Source organism: Anomaloglossus baeobatrachus, chromosome 12 (genome assembly GCF_048569485.1).
Source record: "Anomaloglossus baeobatrachus isolate aAnoBae1 chromosome 12, aAnoBae1.hap1, whole genome shotgun sequence".
Lineage (NCBI taxonomy): Eukaryota > Metazoa > Chordata > Amphibia > Anura > Aromobatidae > Anomaloglossus > Anomaloglossus baeobatrachus.
In genome coordinates, this window is record NC_134364.1 from 50815293 (window position 1) to 50839642 (window position 24350).

A 24350-nucleotide genomic window follows, 5' to 3' on the forward strand; every position below is an offset into this window, starting at 1 on the left:
TCTCCACCCATCAGGTTCACTTGCTGCCGCTGCAGGAGGGCCTGAATCTCATGCTGCAATGCCTTTTGTCAACCCCCTCCCGCAGTGGCAGACAGCTGCTGCAACAGGCTCAACACTTCTCCCATGCTGTGCTCAATCACGTTGGTCCCGAGGACCACTTTTGGATTACGGTCACTGGACTCATTCAGTACGACAATCATCCCCTGGCGTTTCAGCTCCGTACGCCCCACAGTCAGGGTCACTTCCTTAAATCCCACCTGGGTCATAGGGAGCCGTTGGCCGCAATAATAGTTAGGCCGTCATCAGGAGGGGCAAGTTCACTATCATCCCAATATCGCTGGTATAACGTGTAGGGCATAGTGGTTACCTGTGATCCAGTGTCAAGTAGGGCCATGGTCGGGACACCATCCACCGCCAGCGAGATGATATGGCGGCCTCCAACGTACTAATCCCACTAATCAGCTGGGCCATGAGGGTCTACTCCTGAGGATTGGCCCTTGGCCTCAGGGGTTGCTCGTTTAACGGGCACCGTCTAGCGTAGTGGCCGGTCTTGTTGCACTTGTAGCAGACAGGTGGTCCGTACCATGAGTTGTTATTTTTCCTCCGCTGCATCCAAGGGACGTCCTCTGGGCTGTCGGCGACTTGGATCTTCTCTATTGGCTTGACTCTCGTTGGTAGCTGGAGTGCGGCGAGGATCCGGAGGACGTCCTCATTCAAGCGTCGGACCTGTGTGGTCAGTTCTTCCATAGCTCCGGCGGCTGCAGCAGGGGCCCACAGGGCCAGCAGAGGGGGCGTCACCGAGACGGGGGCAGTATCAATCGGCCAAGGGGTTGCATCAGGAGCGCCGGTATTTGGTGCTTGTAGGGCCTTGATGGCCCGCTCCTTCAGCATTGCAAAGTCTAAATTAGCATGCTCCAAAGTCCACAACCGCAGCTGTTTGCAATTTCCGGCAGACCCAAGGCCCTGTAGAAACTGCTCCATTAGCATCTTGTTGCTGTCGGCCTCGTTGATGGGGTACACCCGCTTTAGCGCATGGAGAGCCATCTGCAGGCGCAACGCATAGTCTCTTATACTGTCCGCGGGCCGCTACCAACATTGGTAGAACTGCATCCGCTTCTCTAAGATGGTGGTCACCGAGGCCCGGTCCGCATCTGCCCAGGTCTCCACCTCCTGCTCGGCCGCGCCGGTCAGCTGCCCAAGCACTACCGTCACACGCTGCCTGCCAGTCATGGCATACAAGTCAATGATCGTACATATCTTTTTCCGGAACACCTGTAACGCATCAGGCTTCCCATCGTACTGGGGTAGCCAGGCAGCACCGGGCACGTAGGGCAAGGAGATCGGCATTACCTAAGCAACCGGTGGACCCGCGGCCTCCCCCGCTCGTGTGACCGGAGCGAGGGCTGCCACGTTCCCACTATCGGGGGCTGCCCCTCCGCCATCCCCGTTAGGTGCGGACATCTTCTCTCTACTCCCCCTTGATCTTTTCGCAGCCCTCAGCGCTCTTTCTGTTCAGTTTTATTTTCAGCCGCGCGCTTTCCTGCACCGCTGTGTTCCCAGGGGGTGGGGGCCTCCCTCTCCTGCTCTCTCTGCGGGGAAGAAGACTCTGGCGGGAATCTTCACGCCAAAAGATGGATTCTGCAATTTTTCAACGGGTCACCGCTGACTTTTACTTCAAGGCGCACTTCCACCGGTAAGTGGATGGGTTCAATCCTGTTCGTGACGCCAGAAAGAGGGTCGATGTGTACCGCCCCGCGCTCGGCCGCAGCCGAGCCGCTCGGATCCGGGCTCGTGTGGTGGGTGGCTCGAGCGCCTCTGGACCCGGGGGTCACGTCGCTCTTGAAGGGAAGCTGGCGCTATGTGAGGGGGTTGGTCTTCTGTGGGGAGGTTCACTGCCGGGGCCGTGGTGTTTAGGAATTTAAGTTCGTGATGCCACCCACGGGTTGTGGTGAGTGTGGACACCACCGCTGCCATTAACTAGGCTCCCGGGGACGGTGTTGCGCACCCTGGTGTTGACCCCTCCGTAGGCAGGGGGTGATGGTTCCGGGGCCCGGTGGTTGCGAGGTGCGGGCGTGTTGGTGCGGTGCGGTGCGTGGCCCGAGGGCACTGTTTTACTCACTATGATAGATACACCGGAGTCTCTGGTAAACCAAAAAGATGGTGGTCGGTGCCCGCAGCCGTCTGCGTCTGGTCCCCCACCCGGTTCGGTGGTTCCCGCCTTTCTCCTGCACCTAGTTATGTAGATTTTGACTGCCTATGCCTCAGCGACGGTAGTCCGCTCCCCGGCTTTGTGTGTCGGGAGAGCCCGTTTGCCCGCAGACACTGGCCCGTGGGATCTCTCTGCCTGAGCGGTGGCTTTCTATCCCCCTCGTTGGGCTGTTGTCTTCAGGCGGGACTTGGGTGGGAAAGAACCTAAGGTCCAGACCCCAATCAGTGAATTCGACTCGGCCAGTGGCTTCTGGGCCTTGTTCTGGGTCTGAGTACCCCTCCTTGTGCTCTGGTTTCCAGTCGGTTCCCCGGTTCGGTACCGGCGGGCCACTACCCTGTCCCGGTCCCACCAGCCGTCTTCCCGGCTCCTGCAGCCGGCAACCACCATCTGCCTCCTGGCCACAGGGTATCTGAGCTACGACCCAGATCTGTTGTGAATGTTAGTTATGTTTTGGCTGCTGGGAGGCTCCCTCTGGTGGCCAGGAATGGTTTGGACTTGGACCAGGTGTGTTGTGCAGTGGGTGTTTCCTTTGCTAACTCTCTGCTTATTTAAATCCTGGTCTGATTGCAGGCTGTTGCCGGATGTCAGTTGTTCTTTGTATCACCAGCCTGCTTAATCCTGCTCTCCACCACATCTTCCCCAGATAAGTGCTTGCTTTTTATTTATTGTCTGGTTCTTTTGTTTATCTGGGTTTGTCATTTGCTGTGGTTATTTTCAGTTTTTTTGCTTGCAGGGATTTTCCCCCTTAGTGGATTGTTGAGGAACTCCCTGCAGTTCTGTGTGGAGTATAGCTCCTTTGGGTCCATGTGTTAGTGGTTTGTTGACTTTGTTATGATTCTTGTTTTCTGTTCATTGGTATGACAAGGGCACCTGGTATAGGACGGAGTTCAGATCGTGTGATCTGAGGGCCTTTTTGTACTATCAGGAAGTTGGTATTTTGCAGGGTTTTTCTCTGGCCACCATCAGTCCCTTTCCTATCCTTTCCTATTTTAGTCAGCGGGGGCCTCACCTTTTGCTAATCCTGTCATCTACCTGTGTATTGTGTTTTTCCTATATCACCGCAGTCTTTGAATGTGGGGGGCTAGCTATTCTTGTCTATTTTCTGAGGCAGAGAGTTATTCATCTTTCCTACCTTTTAGGATAGTTAGTTCTCCGGCTGGGTTCGCGGTGCACCGGATGTTAGTTCACCACTCGGCTACTTCTAGTTGTGATGGTTAGTAAGGGGATGGCGGCCAGATTAGTTGCCAATGCTCTTGTCACCTTTTGCCAATGATTTGTGGTGGTCTTCCATGGTTCCGGATCATAACACAGATCTCTGACAGACGTTTTACTCCTCCTAACTCCTCTCCTTTTCAACTACTCCACTCTCCTCTCCTAACAGCTCTTCTCTCTGTTTTTCCCGCCTCAGGCTCTCCGAACTCCTCGGAGGGCGCGGCCAACCACCTGGCTCCGCCCCCTGGTGTGAATGTCAAGACCTGAGAGGGGTGACTCAGGGTGTTTTGGTTGGCTGCTGTTACCTTGTAAGGGGACTGGTGTTTGTGCAAGGGCCTGTCTGTGACTACCTGGCTAGTCCAGGGCGTCACACTTCCGTAGCTACACACGAGCGGGAGCGCGCACTGCTTCCGTAGCTACACACGGGCGGGAGCGCGCACTGCTTCCGTAGCTACACACGGGCGGGAGCGCGCACTGCTTTTGTATCTACACACGGGCGGGAGCGCGCACACTGCTTTTGTAGCTACACACGGGCGGGAGCACGCACACTGCTTCCGTAGCTACACATGGGCTGGAGCGCGCACTCCTTCCGTAGCTACACATGGGCTGGAGCGCGCACTGCTTCCGTAGCTACACACGGGCTGGAGCGCGCACTGCTTCCATAGCTACACACGGGCTGGAGCGCGCACTGCTTCCGTAGCTACACACGGGCTGGAGCGCGCACTGCTTCCGTAGCTACACACGGGCTGGAGCGCGCACTGCTTCCGTAGCTACACACGGGCTGGAGCATGTGAAAAGGACGTGACTCAACCGGTCACTCAGGATCTGACTGCTGTTTCAAATTATAATGTCATGAGTGCACATGAGACCAAATAACGGACAACGAGTCAGTTATGTCTATCTCCATGACTGGCACTGACCAAGACTGGTCTTTATTGTTTGAAACTTCTATAGCTCTTCAGAAGTGAAGGGTGTGGACAAAATACAGTCCAATCAAGTATCGTAGGTCGGGGCTTCAAGACTTATAGAAATCTGCATATCCTCTTTGGATTGGTCAATCCAGGCTCCAGGAATTTCTTTTGTTTATCACCTTGGGTGTAGACAGGATATGGCAGCCATCTTTAAAATTACATCTGCTGGTATACTGTATTAAGGAAAAATCACTGAATATGCAATATACATATATACATGTTAGTAAGGAACAAAAGCATTCATAAATGTGTGTTAGTTTACATCTACTAACTATATACCTAAGTCTCTGAAATGGCTGAATTAAGTATTTTTGGATACTCAATTTTTATCCTCAACAGTCCCCCCTAAAGACTTATTTCTGCCATTTCTGAATTCTAAGGGTACTGTGTTCCCTTAGGAAGAGAGGTCGAAAGATCTGTTGGAAAAACCTGCCTAACTGAACGTTGAGGCATGGGCGGAAAGGGGTAAGGGTTTGCTTCACCGGTTTGAGATCAAGGACTCCTAGGAGAGTCCTCACCCTTTGTAGTTGGACTTTCCCATGTCTCAAGGCTCTCTCAGTCCTCTCTTCTAACTGTTCTGGCAATAATGGTCTGAGTCTGTACAGGTTTTTTGAAAGGATAAATATGAGCAGAACGCTCAGTGCCGCTCAGGTTGGTCGACCCTTTTGCAATGCGAGGCGTGGATCCATAGATTTTTCTGCGGTTGGATTGGCTCATCTAGTGTTGACTCATGGCTCTTTTTTCGCTTGTCATTTAGAATCAATCAGTCTCCTGACCGCAAACCATATACTACTAGCTCTGATTTAAGATCTGAAATTGGAAAATACACCTGATTATCACACTATTTAGTCAATTATATAAAAAAAGTGTACATGCCTGTGCTAAACCAAAAACATCTTTCATAAAGACCTGTTTATTACGAAAAGAAAACAAAACATACATTTTATTCACAATTTGCCAGTTACCACTTTTCTATAAAAAATATACACTTTTTGTAAACCCATTTTTTACATACTACCATCATGTGCTTCTCAGCAATAACGTCGTTTTCTGCACTGGAATGCCTCTGACCAAACCTGGAGAGAAATTTACACAAAAACGCACAGACTTGCATACAACGTGCTCATGATATACATCTCTAATCAGTTTACAGTCTCTAAAAATGGGTAGAATAGGTGCAGGCTGTTACTGCGGATTCTTTACAGTTCTTTTTTCTCACTTCGTTTTAGGCACATGTCTTACAAGACACCAAAGCACACATTGATAACTGTCACACAGATTTTAGTCAATAGGTTACCTGGGCCATCATTAAGAACAGCTCTCGTCGCAGAGAAAGCTTACCACCCTTTATCCACAGACCTTCCTCAGTCAGATGGCTCCCTGCATGTCATACTCCATTCCTTGTTGTATCGCTCGTTACTGTAGGGATTTAAGAACACAAGGAGTGATAGAAGTGACTGATGCGACAAGTGTCACCGAGGCATGGTCGGTATTGGTGAAAGACTCTCAACTCTAGGCCCGTTCACTGCTCCTTGGTCAGCTGCACCTGTGCGGGGATCTCCATCCGATTCCATCAGCTCAGATCTAGACTTTCTCTTCAGCATACCTAGCTCATTTGACAACAGGAAAAAATCTACAACCTACATACACATCTAAAGACTCTTACCCACTCCTGTTCTACCCATCTAGAGAGGCATTTAATGCGTCACTGCCTCCTGTACAGATAGGAGGGGAGGAAGTTGTTTGAATTTAGACTACCTCATGTTGTGCAAACCGCAGCATATCTAGTGTAGAATCGACCAACATCTTGTTCCATCTATAAAAACAAAAAACTAAATAATATACATTAGATCATTCTTATAACTTTAACTCTGACCATAATACAGTTAGTGGTCATCTAGTGTTTGTTCAACTTTAGTTTTTAGTATGTTGCTAATTTATTACCTGCTGTCTTATTTTTTCTTTTAGGGAATACCAGGATAAAATCTCTGAATTTTGCCACATTGGTAAACAAAAAACTAAAAAAGGGGGAAAGGTATTAATTATATTCTCCAACAGTAGAGGGCGCAGCAGGCATATTAGATAGGCTTTAAAGCTGGCTTTTCCTTTGTAATAGTTATGTTTACTGGAATACTATGAGGCATATCTGTTAACTGAAATAGGAAATAGTTAGAATAGTTAGTGGTCTATGTTTTGTGCAATGTGTGTGTGTTGCGCGGTATGTGCGTATATTTGTGTATGCCGCGGTGTTTGTGTGTTGGGTGTTGTGTGTGTGCGGCGTTGTCTGTGTAGGGCGGTGTTTGTGGTTCCCAGTGTGTGTGTGTTGTGTTGTGCGGTGCGCGTGTGGCGGTGTGTGTGTTTTGGGGGGAGGTGTGCACCCCCATCGTTCTCCATCCCCCATGCTGCGCACCCCCCATCGTGCTCCTTCCCCCATGCTGCGCATCCCCATCGTGCTCCATCCCTCATGCTGCGCACCCCCCATGCTGCGCACCCCCCATCGTGCTCCATCCCCCATGCTGCGCACCCCCCATCGTGCTCCATCCCCCATGCTGCGCACCCCCCATCGTGCTCCATCCCCCATGCTGCGCACCCCCCATCGTGCTCCATCACCCATGCTGCACAACCCCCATCATGCTCTATCCCCCATGCTGCGCACCCCCCATCGTGCTCCATCTCCCATGCTGCGCACCCCCCATCGTGCTCCATCCTCCATGCTGCACACACCCCCATAGTGCTCCATCCCCCGAGCGTGCCAACGTGTGCCGGGGGCGGGGCCGAGCGGACGAGGCGTCAGCGTATGCCGGCTCCCTGCACATGTGTACTGGGAGCCGGTGTACGCTGGTAACCATGATACACATCGGGTAACTAAGGGAAGCGCTTCCTATAGTTACCCGATGTGTATTATGGTTACCAGCGTACACCGGCTCTGTCACGATCCCAGCATCGCAAGGTTATATCCGCCAGGGCGGGGCCGAGCATGCCAACATGTGCCGGGGGCGGGGCCGAGCAGGCGAGGCGTCAGCGTATGCCAGCTCCCTGCACATGTGTACCGGGAGCCGTGTACGCTGGAGCGGGCGATGCGTGCGGAGGGTCAGGGCGAGCGGCCAATCCATGTGGGGGGCGGGGCCAGGCCGAGGTGAGCGGCCAATCCGTTGGAGGGCGGGGCCAGGCCGAGCCCAGCGGCCAATCCGACAGTTGTCACTGTAACGACACTGTCACTGTAACGACACAATTTTGGAGCAAGACAGACAGACAGACACAGACAGACAGTCTGTCTGTCTGTCTGTCTAAAGCCAGCTTTACACCTTACAATTAGGTATGCGATCTCGTATGCGATGTGACACGCCCAGGTCGCATATGCGATCTAATGAGATTGCACGTAGGTCGTTCATTTGCTGTCACATGTGCGTTAGTAGCCTATGTTAAATTGGTCAATTTTGTGTGCGATCCTTTAGATCATGTGTTCTGTGACGTATGCATTGGGCACCCTTTTTTTTTTTTATTTATTGTCTTGACAAGCGTGTGTAATGTGTAGGGATGCGTTTTTACTATGGCATCTGCCATTCAGCTCTGCTACATGGCCGCTGACAGCAGACACAGACAGCCATGTAGCAGCGGTGAATGGCAGATGACAGCAGCCACAGACAGATGCAGCCAAACGAGAACAAGTCCTGCACTGCCTGCCCTCAATTTACCTTTTGGTTCAGTGGCTCACGTGCTGATGGTTATCATGTGGCGCTGGTTTCAGGCGCAGCGTGCTGGTCGGTAGCAGACAGCTAGGGGATCCAACAGCAGGGAGACGAAAAATCGACCGCAAACAGCTGCTATGCCAAACAATTTCTTTTATTTAGACGATTTTCTCCATAGGTGCAGGTAAAAATGCGGGAGGTGGCTTGGATGCGAGTCCCTCCACAGGACGACGGCCGTTTCGTCTGTAAGTCAGACTTCTACGGGTCCACGTCAGGGAGTGGCCGCACGCACCTTATAAAGGGGAGTGCATCCAGGCCACCGCCCCGCACGTTAAAAACAGAGGAATTAACCCATAACAGTGATTTACATGAATGAATACAAAACATCCCATTTAAAACATAATTATACAAACAATTTTGCATGCATTACTATACATATACAAAAAAGGAAAAATACCACTGACAAGGTACAAGGGCATTTTGTATCGTCAGATCCACACATAACACATTATATTCATGTTATTCTTTATTACTGACCTATCAATTCGTTTATCAAATGGTATAAAATGTATCAAACACTCGCAGATCATTTACAAAAAACTGGTTTAAAAAAAAAACAAAAAAAAAACAAACCGGTTTTTTATAAGAAGATCACTAAGTCGTTGCAGTCATTTAACCCCAGGCTTCCCTGAGCTCCAAATTTTATTACCATCTTCGCTTCTTTTCGTAGCAATAATTTGTGGAGATCGCCCCCTTGTGGGGGTAGGGAAACCTGGACTAGTCCTGCAAACCGCAAGGTGTTAGGATTGCCTTCATGTGCTGTACGAATGTGTTCTATTAACCTAGGAGAACCTTTTCCTGTCGATATTGATTTGTAATGCTCTCTAAAGCGTACGTACATACACCTGATTGTCTTCCCTATATAGAATCTTCCACAGGGACATACAATCACGTAAACCACATATTTCGTTTTGCAGGAAATGAACTGCCTTACTTGGTGAGAAAAAGAACCAATTTGAACAGATGTACCGGTGAGATGCAAGGCACAATACCTGCAGTGGCCACAGCGAAAGTTCCCTACAGGGGAACATTTTTCCAGCCATGTGGATGGACAAGTCACTCTGTTTTTCACCAGTAGATCTTTCAAATTGTTACACCGTCTGTAAGAGACTAAGGGTCCTGCGTCTATCCTATCCTTCAAATCTGGATCGTTGGCAAGGATATGCCAATTCTTCTTTATGGCTTTTTTGATTACTCCATCTAAGGGGCCAAATCTGAAACTAAACATAAACCTATTAGCGGCATTGTTCGTTTTTCTTATCCTTTTTGCCTTCACTTGACTACAAGACGATTCACCGACACTAGGGGATTGACTAAAGCCTAAAACGTCCGAACTCTCAGAACACACCTTGTCATAGGCGGAATCGATCAATGTACTCGGGTACCCCCGTGCCAATAGCCTTAATTTTAAATCTCCAGCCTGTTCTTCAAAAATTTCTTTTACATTATTGATCCTCCTTAACCTCAAAAACTGAGAGTAAGGTAAAGCTGCTTTAGTATGATTGGGGTGAGCACTATTAAAGTGCAGCAACGAATTAGAGGCGGTTGGTTTTCTATACATCTTTGTCAATATTGAACCGTCCTTCACTTCAACCTCTATATCCAAAAAAGTTATAGTGTTGCCCCCAAAACATGATGTGAAAGACATATTCATGGTGTTGGTATCATTCAGGTAGGTGACAAAGCCTGTGAACTCCTCCTCCGTGCCATCCCACACCATGAATATGTCGTCCACATACCTGAGGAACAACTTTACGTGCTTGAGAAATGGGTTTGTGCTAACAAAAACGTATGTGCTCTCAAAAAAACCCAAAAAAATGTTCGCCATGGCGCACGATACGGGGGTACCCATCGCAGTACCCCCGCACTGGACGTACCACTTATCCAGGAACATAAATGCATTTCTAGAAAGCACAAAATCCAAAGCCTCTCCAACAAAATCGCAGTACAACTGCGTTTTTCCACTGCGCGCTACCGTATCCCTTACTGCCTGTACGCCCAGGTTCTGAGGTATCCGTGTATACAGGCTTTCCACGTCAATGGATACCAGCCTGAAGCCTTCCTGCCAGACGAAGCCTCTCAACAATGACACAAAATCATTGCTATCCTTCACATAAGAAGGAATTCTTTTCATAAGAGGCCTCAATAACCAATCAAGATAGTGGGACAACGGCTCAGTTAATGAGCCGATGCCAGCCACTATTGGGCGGCCAGGGGGGTTGACACTATCTTTATGTATCTTGGGTATAGCGTACCAGTGGGGTTTTGTGGGGAACTCAGGGATTAATTTTTCCACCTGAGTATTAGTAAGAAAACCGAGTGTTACATATCTCCCTAGAAATCGTATCAGCTGCTTCTTGTACTCATTAATGGGGTTAGATTGGAGAGGAGTATATGTGTCACGGTCTTGCAAGTGTCTTAGGCATTCTTTTATGTATGCAGCACGCGTCAACAACACGATATTACCGCCCTTGTCAGCTTGGCGGAATACCGTGTCGTCCCACGTGCGCATTGTTTTCACCGCTAACGCTTCCCCCTCATTAAGATTGTTATCCATTTTGGGGTACAGTAATGCCTCCACATCCTTGACAACTGCTTCCTGAAACACATCGATTAAATTACCGTGGGCTACTGGGGGGAAAAAATTAGATTTCACCCCCTTGGTAAATTTTCCACATTCAACTGTGTCACCACCTGGGTCAAAGGGATTGTCACCCTCAGGGTCACTTAGACTCAAAAGCAAACCAGCCGCCTGGGTTACCGTAGAGTCGAATGCCCCCATGATGTCCCAATCAGACCCCCCAGTTGTGCAAGGTTGGTGACCCTCAGGGACCACAGTTGAAGTGGTTGATGTCTGGTGAAAAAACTTGTGCAAATGCATTTTTCTTGTAGCTTTATATAAGTCAATCCTGAACTCGGCAAAATCAAACTCTTCTGGCACGCACAAATTTAAACCTCTAGACAAAACAGTTACCATATCGTCAGTTAGCTCATGTTCAGACAAGTTAACAATGCCGCTAGTGGGGAGAGAGAGAGAAGATGGAAAACATTCTAATTCTTCCATGAGACAAATTTTCTTTTGTGTCCTCTTCCCCTTGTGCCTCTTCCTGCCCCCCCTACGGGTGCGTTTCCTAAAGGGGCAGGATTTGGCCCAACATGGGGGGTCACCATTCTAGAGGGGCCTGGAACCACGTCCTCCGAGCCACTAGACTCCGACTCCGTGGTCCAGTACCCTTTTTCCTGGTTGCCCAGTTTTTTATTTTTTATATACGGTTTTCTTTTGTAATTTTTAGAACGATCTTTCGTCCAACAGAAAATTTGTCCCATTTCGTAATCTTTTTTATCCCTCATAAATTTCTCTCTTTTTTTATTTTTAATCTCTGTCTGAGTTTCAATCAATTTTTTATCCAAATTCTGTACAAATGTTGTCCAAATACCCTCAGTAACCCGTGAACGGGTGTCTTTTTTCAAATCATCCAGCTGTATGTTCAGAGCTGAATACTCCTCCTCATTTTTCTTTAACACCAGCTGGAGAAGTCTCATGGAACAATCATGTTGAATGCTCTCCCATTCTTTAGTAAAACTTGTGTCATCTTGAAAATGGGACAATGTCTTTATCACACGAAGGCCCCTAGGGACCCTGCCGCAATCAACATAAGACTGCAACGACTTAATAGTCCAAAATAAACGCACCTCTCTGTCAGAGAGGGAATATATCTTATTTTCGAGTGTCTTAATGCCCAGTACCTCAGTGTCCTTTTTTAAGTTGCATTCCTCGAAAAAGGAAGCCGCATCCATCCTCCCCGCCTGTACACCTGGAACGTCAACAGAACTTGCGCTTTCATTGTCCATCAGTTCCATCGTGGCTACCGCACATGTGATAATATACACAGTCTTTTGTGAACCTTGGTAATGAGCCTGGCAACAGCGTGCAATAGAGACTCCAGGAAAAGATCCAAGTATAATGCAGCCAAACGAGAAAAAGTCCTGCACTGCCTGCCCTCAATTTACCTTTTGGTTCAGTGGCTCACGTGCTGATGGTTATCATGTGGCGCTGGTTTCAGGCGCAGCGTGCTGGTCGGTAGCAGACAGCTAGGGGATCCAACAGCAGGGAGACGAAAAATCGACCGCAAACAGCTGCTATGCCAAACAATTTCTTTTATTTAGACGATTTTCTCCATAGGTGCAGGTAAAAATGCGGGAGGTGGCTTGGATGCGAGTCCCTCCACAGGACGACGGCCGTTTCGTCTGCAAGTCAGACTTCTACGGGTCCACGTCAGGGAGTGGCCGCACGCACCTTATAAAGGGGAGTGCATCCAGGCCACCGCCCCGCACGTTAAAAACAGAGGAATTAACCCATAACAGTGATTTACATGAATGAATACAAAACATCCCATTTAAAACATAATTATACAAACAATGTTGCATACATTACTATACATATACAAAAAAGGAAAAATACCACTGACAAGGTACAAGGGCATTTTGTATCGTCAGATCCACACATAACACATTATATTCATGTTATTCTTTATTACTGACCTATCAATTCGTTTATCAAATGGTATAAAATGTATCAAACACTCGCAGATCATTTACAAAAAACTGGTTTAAAAAAAAAAACAAAAAAAAACAAACGTTTTTTTATAAGAAGATCACTAAGTCGTTGCGGTCATTTAACCCCAGGCTTCCCTGAGCTCCAAATTTTACTATCATCTTCGCTTCTTTTCGTAGCAATAATTTGTGGAGATCGCCCCCTTGTGGGGGTAGGGAAACCTGGACTAGTCCTGCAAACCGCAAGGTGTTAGGATTGCCTTCATGTGCTGTACGAATGTGTTCTATTAACCTAGGAGAACCTTTTCCTGTCGATATTGATTTGTAATGCTCTCTAAAGCGTACGTACATACACCTGATTGTCTTCCCTATATAGAATCTTCCACAGGGACATACAATCACGTAAACCACATATTTCGTTTTGCAGGAAATGAACTGCCTTACTTGGTGAGAAAAAGAACCAATTTGAACAGATGTACCGGTGAGATGCAAGGCACAATACCTGCAGTGGCCACAGCGAAAGTTCCCTACAGGGGAACATTTTTCCAGCCATGTGGATGGACAAGTCACTCTGTTTTTCACCAGTAGATCTTTCAAAAATTTTCAAGATGACACAAGTTTTACTAAAGAATGGGAGAGCATTCAACATGATTGTTCCATGAGACTGCTCCAGCTGGTGTTAAAGAAAAATGAGGAGGAGTATTCAGCTCTGAACATACAGCTGGATGATTTGAAAAAAGACACCCGTTCACGGGTTACTGAGGGTATTTGGACAACATTTGTACAGAATTTGGATAAAAAATTGATTGAAACTCAGACAGAGATTAAAAATAAAAAAGAGAGAAATTTATGAGGGATAAAAAAGATTACGAAATGGGACAAATTTTCTGTTGGACGAAAGATCGTTCTAAAAATTACAAAAGAAAACCGTATATAAAAAATAAAAAACTGGGCAACCAGGAAAAAGGGTACTGGACCACGGAGTCGGAGTCTAGTGGCTCGGAGGACGTGGTTCCAGGCCCCTCTAGAATGGTGACCCCCCATGTTGGGCCAAATCCTGCCCCTTTAGGAAACGCACCCGTAGGGGGGGCAGGAAGAGGCACAAGGGGAAGAGGACACAAAAGAAAATTTGTCTCATGGAAGAATTAGAATGTTTTCCATCTTCTCTCTCTCTCCCCACTAGCGGCATTGTTAACTTGTCTGAACATGAGCTAACTGACGATATGGTAACTGTTTTGTCTAGAGGTTTAAATTTGTGCGTGCCAGAAGAGTTTGATTTTGCCGAGTTCAGGATTGACTTATATAAAGCTACAAGAAAAATGCATTTGCACAAGTTTTTTCACCAGACATCAACCACTTCAACTGTGGTCCCTGAGGGTCACCAACCTTGCACAACTGGGGGGTCTGATTGGGACATCACGGGGGCATTCGACTCTACGGTAACCCAGGCGGCTGGTTTGCTTTTGAGTCTAAGTGACCCTGAGGGTGACAATCCCTTTGACCCAGGTGGTGACACAGTTGAATGTGGAAAATTTACCAAGGGGGTGAAATCTAATTTTTTCCCCCCAGTAGCCCACGGTAATTTAATCGATGTGTTTCAGGAAGCAGTTGTCAAGGATGTGGAGGCATTACTGTACCCCAAAATGGATAACAATCTTAATGAGGGGGAAGCGTTAGCGGTGAAAACAATGCGCACGTGGGACGACACGGTATTCCGCCAAGCTGACAAGGGCGGTAATATCGTGTTGTTGACGCGTGCTGCATACATAAAAGAATGCCTAAGACACTTGCAAGACCGTGACACATATACTCCTCTCCAATCTAACCCCATTAATGAGTACAAGAAGCAGCTGATACGATTTCTAGGGAGATATGTAACACTCGGTTTTCTTACTAATACTCAGGTGGAAAAATTAATCCCTGAGTTCCCCACAAAACCCCACTGGTACGCTATACCCAAGATACATAAAGATAGTGTCAACCCCCCTGGCCGCCCAATAGTGGCTGGCATCGGCTCATTAACTGAGCCGTTGTCCCACTATCTTGATTGGTTATTGAGGCCTCTTATGAAAAGAATTCCTTCTTATGTGAAGGATAGCAATGATTTTGTGTCATTGTTGAGAGGCTTCGTCTGGCAGGAAGGCTTCAGGCTGGTATCCATTGACGTGGAAAGCCTGTATACACGGATACCTCAGAACCTGGGCGTACAGGCAGTAAGGGATACGGTAGCGCGCAGTGGAAAAACGCAGTTGTACTGCGATTTTGTTGGAGAGGCTTTGGATTTTGTGCTTTCTAGAAATGCATTTATGTTCCTGGATAAGTGGTACGTCCAGTGCGGGGGTACTGCGATGGGTACCCCCGTATCGTGCGCCATGGCGAACATTTTTTTGGGTTTTTTTGAGAGCACATACGTTTTTGTTAGCACAAACCCATTTCTCAAGCACGTAAAGTTGTTCCTCAGGTATGTGGACGACATATTCATGGTGTGGGATGGCACGGAGGAGGAGTTCACAGGCTTTGTCACCTACCTGAATGATACCAACACCATGAATATGTCTTTCACATCATGTTTTGGGGGCAACACTATAACTTTTTTGGATATAGAGGTTGAAGTGAAGGACGGTTCAATATTGACAAAGATGTATAGAAAACCAACCGCCTCTAATTCGTTGCTGCACTTTAATAGTGCTCACCCCAATCATACTAAAGCAGCTTTACCTTAGGGTACCTTCACACTTAGCGATGCAGCAGCGATCCGACCAGCGATCTGACCTGGTCAGGATCGCTGCTGCATCGCTACATGGTCGCTGGTGAGCTGTCAAACAGGCAGATCTCACCAGCGACCAGTGAACAGCCCCCAGCCAGCAGCGACGTGCAAGCGACGCTGCGCTTGCACGGAGCTGCCGTCTGGAAGCTGCGGAGACTGGTAACTAAGGTAAACATCGGGTATGGTTACCCGATGTTTACATTAGTTACCAGCGCACAGCTGTGTGTGCAGGGAGCAGGGAGCCGCGCACACTGAGCGCTGGCTCCTTGCTCTCCTACCATAGCTACAGTACACATCGGGTTAATTAACCCGATGTGTAATGCAGCTACATGTGCAGAGAGCAGGGAGCCGCGCACACTGCTTAGCGCTGGCTCCTTGCTCTCCTAGCTGCTGTACACATCGGGTTAATTAACCCGATGTGTACAGCAGCTACATGTGCAGAGAGCCGGAGCCGGCAGCACAGGCAGCGTGAGAGCTGCAGATGCTGGTAACTAAGGTAAATATCGGGTAACCACCTTGGTTACCCGATGTTTATCTTGGATACAGCTTACCTCAGCTGTCAGACGCCGGCTCCTGCTCCCTGCCCGCTTCATTTGTCGCTCTCTTGCTGTCACACACAGCGATCTGTGTGTCACAGCAGGAGAGCGGCTTTGAAGAAAACGAACCAGGGCTGTGTGTAACGAGCAGCGATCTCGCAGCAGGGGCCAGATCGCTGCTCAGTGTCACACACAGCGAGATCGCTAATGAGGTCACTGCTGCGTCACAAAAAGCGTGACTCAGCAGCGATCTCGGCAGCGAGCTCGCTGTGTGTGAAGCACCCCTAACTCTCAGTTTTTGAGGTTAAGGAGGATCAATAATGTAAAAGAAATTTTTGAAGAACAGGCTGGAGATTTAAAATTAAGGCTATTGGCACGGGGGTACCCGAGTACATTGATCGATTCCGCCTATGACAAGGTGTGTTCTGAGAGTTCGGACGTTTTAGGCTTTAGTCAATCCCCTAGTGTCGGTGAATCGTCTTGTAGTCAAGTGAAGGCAAAAAGGATAAGAAAAACGAACAATGCCGCTAATAGGTTTATGTTTAGTTTCAGATTTGGCCCCTTAGATGGAGTAATCAAAAAAGCCATAAAGAAGAATTGGCATATCCTTGCCAACGATCCAGATTTGAAGGATAGGATAGACGCAGGACCCTTAGTCTCTTACAGACGGTGTAACAATTTGAAAGATCTACTGGTGAAAAACAGAGTGACTTGTCCATCCACATGGCTGGAAAAATGTTCCCCTGTAGGGAACTTTCGCTGTGGCCACTGCAGGTATTGTGCCTTGCATCTCACCGGTACATCTGTTCAAATTGGTTCTTTTTCTCACCAAGTAAGGCAGTTCATTTCCTGCAAAACGAAATATGTGGTTTACGTGATTGTATGTCCCTGTGGAAGATTCTATATAGGGAAGACAATCAGGTGTATGTACGTACGCTTTAGAGAGCATTACAAATCAATATCGACAGGAAAAGGTTCTCCTAGGTTAATAGAACACATTCGTACAGCACATGAAGGCAATCCTAACACCTTGCGGTTTGCAGGACTAGTCCAGGTTTCCCTACCCCCACAAGGGGGCGATCTCCACAAATTATTGCTACGAAAAGAAGCGAAGATGGTAATAAAATTTGGAGCTCAGGGAAGCCTGGGGTTAAATGACCGCAACGACTTAGTGAATTTCTTATAAAAAACCGGTTTGTTTTTTTTTTTTTTTTTTTTTTTAAAACCAGTTTTTTGTAAATGATCTGCGAGTGTTTGATACATTTTATACCATTTGATAAACGAATTGATAGGTCAGTAATAAAGAATAACATGAATATAATGTGTTATGTGTGGATCTGACGATACAAAATGCCCTTGTACCTTGTCAGTGGTATTTTTCCTTTTTTGTATATGTATAGTAATGCATGCAAAATTGTTTGTATAATTATGTTTTAAATGGGATGTTTTGTATTCATTCATGTAAATCACTGTTATGGGTTAATTCCTCTGTTTTTAACGTGCGGGGCGGTGGCCTGGATGCACTACCCTTTATAAGGTGCGTGCGGCCACTCCCTGACGTGGACCCGTAGAAGTCTGACTTACAGACGAAACGGCCGTCGTCCTGTGGAGGGACTCGCATCCAAGCCACCTCCCGCATTTTTACCTGCACCTATGGAGAAAATCGTCTAAATAAAAGAAATTGTTTGGCATAGCAGCTGTTTGCGGTCGATTTTTCGTCTCCCTGCTGTTGCAGCCACAGACAGAGCCGCACTGTCAGAATGAACTCGGGTGAACCTCACCCGACTTCATTGTCATGCTGCGGCTCTGTCTGTGTCGTGTCCTGATTAGCGGTCACCAGTGAAGACTCACCGGTGACCGCTAAACTCCTGAGTAAGTGAATTGAGCAGCCCTCTCTCATATACTCACCGATCCCCGATCCCCGGCGCTGCACGGCATTCACACTGCTGCGGCGGCTTTTACTGTTTTGAAAAAGCCGGCCGCACATTAAACAATCTCCTATTCCCTGCTTTCCCCGCCCACCGGCGCCTATGATTGGTTACAGTGAGACACGCCCCCACGCTGAGTGACAGGTGTCACACTGCACCCAATCACAGCAGCCGGTGGGCGTGTCTATACTGTGTAGTGAAATAAATAATTAAAAAAAACGGCGTGCGGTCCCCCCCAATTTTAAAACCAGCCAGATAAAGCCATACGGCTGAAGGCTGGTATTCTCAGGATGGGGAGCTCCACGTTATGGGGAGCCCCCCACCCTAACAATATCAGCCAACAGCCGCCCAGAATTGCCGCATACATTATATGCGACAGTTCTGGGGCTGTACCCGGCTCTTCCCGATTTGCCCTGGTGCGTTGGCAAATCGGGGTAATAAGGAGTTATTGGCAGCCCATAGCTGCCAATAAGTCCTAGATTAATCATGTCAGGCGTCTATGAGACACCCTCCATGATTAATCTGTAAATTACAGTAAATAAACACACACGCCCGAAAAAATCCTTTATTAGAAATAAAACACACAAACACATTCCCTGGTTCACCACTTTAATCTGCCCCAAAAAGCCCTCCATGTCCGGCGTACTCCACAGTCCTCCAGCGCCGCATCCAGCGCTGCTGCATGGAGGTGACCGGAGCTACAGCAGACACAGCCGCTCCTGTCACCTCCACGCAGCTAATGAAGACAGCCGCGCTATCGGCTGAGCTGTCAGTGAGGTTACCCGCTGTCACTGAGGTTACCCGCTGTCACTGGATCCAGCGGTGGATGCAGCGGTGGCCGCGGGTAACCTCAGTGACAGATCAGCTGATCGCGCTACTCACCGCCGCTCCGGTCAGCAACTGAGGTGAGTAGTGCGATCAGCTGGGCTGTCACTGAGGTTACCCGCGGCCACCGCTGCATCCACCGCTGGATCCAGTGACAGCGGGTAACCTCAGTGACAGCTCAGCTGATCGCGCGGCTGTCTTCATTTGCTGTGTGGAGGTGACCGGAGCGGCTGTGTCTGCTGCAGCTCCGGTCACCTCCATGCAGCAGCGCTGGATGCGACGCTGGAGGACTGTGGAGTACGCCGGACATGGAGGGCTTTTTGGGGCTGATTAAAGTGGTGAACAAGGGAATGTGTTTGTGTGTTTTATTTCTAATAAAGGATTTTTTCGGGCGTGTGTTTATTTACTGTAATTTACAGATTAATCATGGAAGGTGTCTCATAGACGCCTGACATGATTAATCTAGGACTTATTGGCAGCTATGGGCTGCCAATAACTCCTTATTACCCCGATTTGCCAACGCACCAGGGCAAATCGGGAAGAGCCGGGTACAGCCCCAGAACTGTCGCATATAATGTATGCGGCAATTCTGGGCAGCTGTTGGCTGATATTGTTAGGGTGGGGGGCTCCCCATAATGTGGAGCTCCCCATCCTGAGAATACCAGCCTTCAGCCGTATGGCTTTATCTGGCTGGTTTTAAAATTGGGGGGGACCGCACGCCGTTTTTTTTAATTATTTAATGATTTATTTCACTACACAGTATAGACACGCCCACCGGCTGCTGTGATTGGGTGCAGTGTGACACCTGTCACTCAGCGTGGGGGCGTGTCTCACTGTAACCAATCATAGGCGCCGGTGGGCGGGGAAAGCAGGGAATAGGAGATTGTTTAATGGGCGGCCGGCTTTTTCAAAACAGTAAAAGCCGCCGGAGCAGTGTGAATGCCGTGCAGCGCCGGGGATCGGGGATCGGTGAGTATATGAGAGAGGGGGATAGAATGACATGGACAGAGAGAGAGGGACAGAGATAGTGACGGACTGACAGAGATTAGTGCATGACAGACATTGTGAGGCGCTTCAGATCGCAGCTTTTCAGCTGCGCTCTGAAGCAGACCTTTGTTAAGCTGCGGTGCAGAGCGCACACCTGCGCACATAGCCTCAGACATCACAATCGTATGAGGGATGTCACACGTTACAATTCACTAGTTTCGTACTACCAAACGTCCAATGTATGAGGAATAAACGACGTGTATGCGATCACCGTATTTTCGTTCAATATCGATCGCATGTAGGTTTCACACGCAAATACATCACGAACGATGCCGGATGTGCGTCACTTACAACTTGACCCCGACGACGGATTGAAAGATCTATTGAAGTGTGTAAAGCAGGCTTAAGGCAATTATATATATATAGATATGAAACTGAAATAGCTGTTGCAAAAACCCAAATTGTTATAAAAAAAAAAGGTTAACATTAATAGGGGTGCCCAAACTTTTACATATGACTGTATAGTACTGCTACATCATATTTACATTTGAAGTATCATTATACCATACATATACAGTAAATAGTACCACTATATCACATACATTTAGGCCTCATGCAGACGTTAAGTATTTGGTGAATTTTTTTTACCTCAGTATTTGTAGCCAAAACCATGAGTGGAACAATCAGAGGAAAAGTAGAATAGAAACTCGGGCACCACTCCTGTATTTATCACCCACTCCTGGAATTGGCAAAGAAACAGAGGTAAAAAAAACTCACCAAATACTAAAGGGTGCTTCACACGCTGCGACATCGCTAGCGATAGCACCCGCCCGTCGTTTGTGCGTCACGGGCATCGCCGGTGGCGAACAATATCGTTAGTACCCGTCACACATACTTACCTTCCTAGCGATGTTGCTGTGTCCAGCGAACAACCTCTTCTTTTCTATGGGGACAGTTCGTGCAGCAACACAGCGACGTCACACAGCAGGCCACCAATAGAAACGGAGGGGCGGAGACCAGCCACATGAAAGTCACGCCCACCTCGTTGCTGGAGGACGCAGGTACGGTGTTGTTCGTCGTTCCCGAGGTGTCACACGTAACGATGTGTGCTGCCTCAGGAACGACGAACAACCTGCGTCCCAAACAAGCAACAATATTATGAAAATGAACGATGTATCAACGATGTGGTGAGTATTAGGGATCGTTAGTGTCGCGGGCGGGGAGGAGGGTGTCAGCACACCGCGCTCACCCCTTCTGCTCGGGTCCGGCAGTTGCTCCTGGTGGCTCGAGCCGTGGGCCGGATCCCGGGGTGTCTCGAGCGACACTCCTCGCCCGTAAGTGAAAGGGGTTGTTTGTGGTTGGGTGTGGGGATTGTTATAGTTCGTGACGCCACCCACGGTTGTGGTGATTGCACCACCGCTGCTCAGTATGGGGGTCCCGGGGATGGTGATGCGGAGCAGCCAGGTGTTATGTTGCCCCTCCGTGGGTAGGGGTTGGTGATCCCGGGGCCCAGTGAAGAGATGTAAAGTGTAGGGCCCGGTGGGCGCAGGGACGCGGGGGTAGCGCTGTGCCTTGCGGCACTGTGGTACTCACTCAGCCTGAGACACGGACACAGTTTGTACGGTAAACCAACGGCTGGTAGGACGGTCCCACAGACGGCTGCACCTGCACTCCCGGTAGGTGACGGTGACGTCTCTCTTCCTTGCACCTGTGTTGTCTGATGGTATCGGTGGATTCCCTCCGGTTACCCGCTCCCCGACTGCAATCTGGGCCGGAGGAGCTCTACACTTTGCCCGCAGGTGCTGGCCCTGGGGAAACTGGTGCCCTGGCGGTGGCGGTGTCTCCCCGGTAATGGTTGGGCTGTTGCCGTCAATCGGGACTTGGTTGTTGGGGGATCTGCGTCCCCGTCACTGACGGATTTGGCAAATCTGGCGACTCCTAGCCTTGCCGGGGTCCGAGAGGCCCCTGCCCTGGTGCTGACTGTCCTTCGGAACACTGCTCCAGACCACCGGGCACACAGCCAACGGGGTCCTTCCAGGAACTTCCAAACGGTCCCCCTCCGGACAGTCACCGCCGTCGCTGACCTTGCTGTTCTGGCCCTACACAAAGCTGGGCTCTCAGGCTTTCTTTCCTTCTGTCACTTTACTTGCTTTTCTCCTTTACACTTCTCTACTTTCACCACTTTCACTTCTCTGTTTACTCTCTCACTTCAGCTCCTCACACTTGCCCTGCCTGGGCTTTCTCCTGTTCACTCAAGCCCTGCCTGGGCTACTCTTCCACTCCTTCCACTTCCTCCTCCCTGACTAGACTGCCTGGTTCTTCCTGCCTCCAGAGCTGTGAGCTCCTTGGTGGGCGGAGCCAACCGCCTGGCCCACCCCCTGGTGTGCATCATCAGACTCCTGGAGGAAGGCAACAAGGATTTTTGGTTAGCATGATGTGCCTACCTGGAGTGTGGGGTGTGGTGGTGTTGTGACCCGTGTCCCCTGGCTTGCCCAGGGCGACACATTCCCCCTTAGCAAAATGCAGACCGTCCGCGGGCTGCCGTCCTACACCGGTTTTATTTTTCTGTAAAAAGGGGATAACAGGGTTAAGCAAAACATAAATACATTTTTAATCAAAACTCTTCCCAAGACGGGAGGCACATTTTCTTAAACGTTGCAACGGTTTACGGCTACGGTTTCCGCTCTCTCCCACCCAAGCAACCTGGCCCTGATGCTGCCCCTAAAGCCCAGGCAGCACCCCTTGACCCACAGTCCAGCACAAGTTACCCGAGCGGGATCTGTCCTTCCCCTCCAGAGGGTAGCCACCGGTTCCTTTGGTGGCTGGGCCCCAGCCTGCTCTGCTCAGGGCCCTCCCTCCAACCTGCCTCTCCGGAGGCGGCATTGCGGAAACGGTAACGGTAACCAACATATTTACAAGCCACTTAACGTTTGTGGTGCCCTGCAAGTTCACGGGCTTGTCCATGGATAGTTCCCATGCATTTTAAACGGTCCCCACGGGGACAACGGTGCCAGCTCCTGCCGGTTCAATCACAAAAGCAAATCAGGTAAAAACTCGGTGTAATCATTTTCATTTTTCAAAACTTTTCCAACAAACACACAACAACTTCAATAGTGGTCCCTACGGGGACGGTGCAACGGGCATCCGCTGCCCTACTCCGGTCCTTTTGCTGCTCTATCCGAGGGAGGGGATGCAGAGCTCACCTTGCTCTCCGGGCTGCCCTTCAACTTTACATCCAGGGCAAACCACCCCATCTCTCCGCAGTGCCGGGTGTAACGCACCATGTCCCCCGGTATAAGATTGCGACCAGGATGCTCCTCGGGCAGATGGGCATTCACGTCCCGCCGGGCCACAAACACCTCGGCCTCCAGGCCCGGTTCGTATATAAATCCGTAGCCCCGGCGGACATCAAACCGCCTCACCTGCCCCTCGTAGAACGGGCCCCGGACACGGAAGGTCGTTTGCCGCAAGTTCTCCTTTTCCCGTATGGCTCGGGCCACCAGCTCGGCTTTCCTCCGCTCCCTCTCCGCGATCTCCAGGCCCAGCTTTGTCGGCTCCCTGTCCCAGTATGGCGCTGCTGCCAGCTCCGGCGCACGGGTTGAGCCCCGCGGGACGTCCAGCACGTTACCCACTGTCAGGAAGGTGGGTAGCGTATCCCGCGGTGTCATGGCCTTGGGCGCTGCCTTGCAGCAACAACCCGGCGCCACCTCAGCCGAGGTGTGGGGGATGGGCACAGGGGCTTTCCGCAGTTGGGCCTTCGGCTCGGAGCGGGTCATCGGCTCCGGCTCGGGAAACTGCTTGGGGACTGTCTCTGGTGCAATCTTCGGGGCCTTCCAAGGTAATGCCTCCGGTTTGTTACGGGCTCCGGCTACAGGTCGGTCCGCTGGGGCGGACGGGCTGGGTATCGCTACCGGTGGCGGTGGTAGCGGGCCTAGTGGCGGGGTCACGGCCCCCGAGACGGGTGGCGAGGGAGGCAACGGAGGGAGAGGGCTTGGACCGGGTCCCTCAGCCGCAGCGACCGGTCCCTCCGGGACATAGGGGCGTGGGTCACTCACCCTCCCTTCCTCCGCTTCCTCCTCGCGTCTCCGCACGGTGGCTATAACGTCCGCCATGTCGGTCTCCCACTCCTCCAAGAGGAGCTGCATCTTGACCTGCAGCCTTAGGTGGAGCTGCGCGGTCCGGATCTCCACCCACGCTGCGGTTCCCGGTGCGGGGGCCACGGTGTTTCGGGACGGCATCCACATGGTGTCTTTTCTGTTTGATTCCAGGAACGGTTTTCTGGCAAGGTCCTGGCGTCCTTGCTTTTATAGCGGCGACTATATGCCGCCAGCCGCCATCGCGTCCCCCTTAGCTCTTTCCGGCCCCTCCTCTCTCGGGGCGGGGTTTTGGCCTTCGCGCCTCTACTGCTCGAGAAGACGCTCGAGCGGGAACTTTTCGTGCCAAAGATGGCGGCTTCTGAAATTTTTCTGCCGGATACCTCCGGCGGTAACAAGGCGCACCTCTACCTGACGGCAGAGCGGTAAGATCCTGTTCGTGACGCCAAGTTGTCGCGGGCGGGGAGGAGGGTGTCAGCACACCGCGCTCACCCCTTCTGCTCGGGTCCGGCAGTTGC